Here is a 3,594-nt window from a genome sequence, read left to right on the forward strand (position 1 = left end):
ATTAGGAGCAGCCAAAGTCAAACCCCCATGAGGGAATGGAGAGGTGCTGAACTGACACACACACACACGCACACACACACACACAGACACACACACACACACACACACATTAATATCCTTTCTTGCACATCTGTGTCACCAGGAATTAAAGCTGCCTCGTGCATCACGTTATCATGAATGAATCATCAGTGCATCGCATCATGTTTTGCTTTGTTTGTTTTGTTTCTCATTCCCTTCTTATTTCATCGATGCATCAGTTTCAGGGTTTCACACGTTGACATTTGTGAGAGGATGTGTGTATTTGTATGACGTTGCAGAAATAATAAAGACAGTGGAACATGTCATTATGGGATGAAGAGGCCTGTCTCTCTTTCAAAGAATCATCCAAATCAGTGCAAAATTGAGCCACTGCACCTCAACATTGTTGTGGTGCACGTCCCTCTAAACCAGCGGTGACTCAGTTTAAACTCATTAGACACACACACACACACTAAACTGCCGACCTTCAAGCCTTCCAGTTGCAGTACACCAAACATGAACAGAAGCCATGTGAGAAACTGATGTTTCCTTGGCAAGTGAACACACTGTCAGCAGGGCAGCCTCCACATTTTTGAAGGCGTTTTTAGCGTTTTTCTCATAGACTATATATAAGAAGTGGACGAAGTCATCGTGACGTCACCCGTCACCCATTTATTTGTGAACTGATGTTACGAAGCCTTGAGATGTCGCCATATTGTTTTATCGCAACCAGTGAACTAAATGAACATCATGCTGTGTTGAAGAAGGCTTGAAACTAGAGATTGAGACCATAAACTCATGTTTACAATGTTTACTGAGGTAATAAATCAAGAGAGAAGTAGAGTCGTTTTCTCATAGACTTCTATACGACCAGAGGAGTCGCCCCCTGGTGGACAGTAGAGAGAATGCAGGTTTAAGGCACTTCTTCAGAACTGAAGGGTGCCGCCTGTTGTCAACAAAATATGAGCCATCTGAAGAGGACATTGGTGCACCCTGGTCTCAATTACGTTTCGAGGGAAACACATTTTCTGCCAGATTACGTTTGTTTTTCAACATAATAAGAAAAACGTTTTGGACACTAGAGAGAATGCAGCTTCACTCGGTAGAACCGCAGCCGTCTGGTTTTTCTGCATAATTTTTGTGTCGAGCAGATAACTTAAAAATTGTCTACCGTAACCAGCTACCTGATAACAAGGCAACATATTTACGACCAGATAGTAAACATCATTTAGTCGGCATCCCAGAACACGTACGAAGTGTCGGCTAACGTTGTGGTTGCTCGTAATGAAGGCAGCTGCGTAAAAAAAGCTTTAATTTAGCTTTTTAATGAATTTTAAATACATAGCCATCTGTTTTTATTCTCTACATCAACCGTTTTACGTAAATTACTACGAGCAACCACGGACGGATTTGGCTGAAAAGTCGCCAGTTCAATCAGTTAGCAGACACTGATTCACCGCATTAATCCATATGTGCTGTATATATATATATATACATAAAGAGGAAACTCTACCTCTACATTGTGAAGACATTAGTTGGTTTCCTCACAGCTCTACACATCCACAGCAGCTGGTGTGCGTTTGTTTCGCCATTTGTTGGAGTCAGATGGGGTGGTGTCATGTTAAAAGGTGACACCAACACGTTCCCTCTATAAACGTGAGTTAAAATTGGCTCTAGCCTTCACTTTGTTCCTGTACAGTATGCTTTCTGTGTGTGTGTGTGTGTGTGCGCAGTACAACCACAAACATAAACACACTCACACATATGTATTCCTGACGCTCTGCTCTGCTTCGCTGTCGTCCGTCTCCTCTGAGCTTTGAGCAAAATGTCTCTCTACCTTCATCTGCTTCTCTCTCGCCGTCTCCGACATGGTGGCACCAAGATGCCAACTCATCAGTCAAGTAATCATTGAAAGCTCAGTAGTTGCATATACATTTGTTATTATCATGCAGCTATCATGAAATTATGCAACACTGGTCTTGTAGTAATTGTATTTTTCCATTAGCTGCTAAAGCTGTCTGAGGATGTTTTGTGTCTGTTTGGCAACACTGCAGCAAGGTGTTTATAATTTATCAGCAGGTGGAAGAGAAAGTATTTATGAACACAACACACGAAGGAAGGAAAGTGTATTGTTTAGAGCTATAATCAATCCCTCCCCTGTGAAAAATAATGCTTTTTTAAAAAAGACCCATGTTTCCCTGTATTGATCTGAACATCGCCTCTTGGATCGCCTCCAAGGTTTGGATGAACTCTCAAATGAAACAGAAAATATCTGGTTGTTTGATAACACAAAGCCGTGTTGTAGTGAGATAAGGAGAGTGAACTGCAACTCCCAACAAGCATTTCAGTAAGAAACATACAATCAGCAAGCTTAACGGTAGAAACCTGATAAAATATTCAGCCCTTTGAATACAAACACTTTAAGATTCCGGGTCAGTGTTTGATGAATGATCATCTTCTGTGTAGCAGCAGCTGTAGGATTTAGAGCCAACACTGTTCCCACACGACTAAAACTGCATTCTACGTTTTGTTTTGAGAGAAACGAGTTTTCTCCTGAATCACGGCTGCTACTGTTAACAGGTTTACATGCTCGGTTGACAAGCTACATAGAAACAAAACAAAAACACAACAAAACCACTTGGTTAGGTTTAGTAGAACATCCTGGCTCGGCTTTATATAATTACATTTGTTACGGAGCTGAAGTTATATATGAAAATTTTAATGAAACAGCATTATCTTAGACTTTTTGTTACACACTGTACGTGAACAGCGGTCTCCTGGGTGAAAGTCCCCTGTGTGTTTGAGCCGTGTTTGTTGGACTTCCACAGAAACTAACTAAAAACGTTTTTCTTATTATGTTGAAAAACAAACGTAATCTGGCAGAAAATGTGTTTCCCTCGAAACGTAATTGAGACCAGGGTGCACCAATGTCCTCTTCAGATGGCTCATATTTTGTTGACAACAGCCGGCACCCTTCAGTTCTGAAGAAGTGCCTAAAAGCTGCATTCTCTCTAATGTCCACCAGGGGGCGACTCCTCTGGTTGTATAGAAGTCTATGAGAAAATGACTCTACTTCTCTCTTGATTTATTACCTCAGTAAACATGAGTTTATGGTCTCAATCTCTAGTTTCAAGTCTTCTTCATTACAGCATCACTTCTGTTCACTGGTTGCAAAATCCAAGATGGCGACGGGCAAATTGCTGAACTCAAGGCCCAACTCAACAGCACTCACCAAACCAATGGGTGACGTCACAACGATACGTCCACGTTTTATACCCAGTCTTTGGCTGACAGCCAATCAAAATGACAACCTGTGACATTAAAAGAAAAACTTTCATATGTTAAATCACACTTAAGAACAATCCTCCAAAAACCACCTCGTACCTCCAGCTGCCTCAGCGGCATATTTCCTGCAGCAGGTTGAGGAGGTGTCGGGAGATCAGAAGACGTCAAAGAGGAAGGGCAGTGTGTCATTTCTTTTTATGAGTGTGTAAATATAAAGTATAGTGCAAGACTCCCTCCCGGGATAAAAAAAGGCTGGAAACTAATAACGCGCTCGCGGTAAGCCGATCCACG

Source organism: Pholis gunnellus, assembly GCF_910591455.1.
Source record: "Pholis gunnellus genome assembly, chromosome: 10".
NCBI classification, from domain to species: Eukaryota; Metazoa; Chordata; class Actinopteri; order Perciformes; family Pholidae; genus Pholis; species Pholis gunnellus.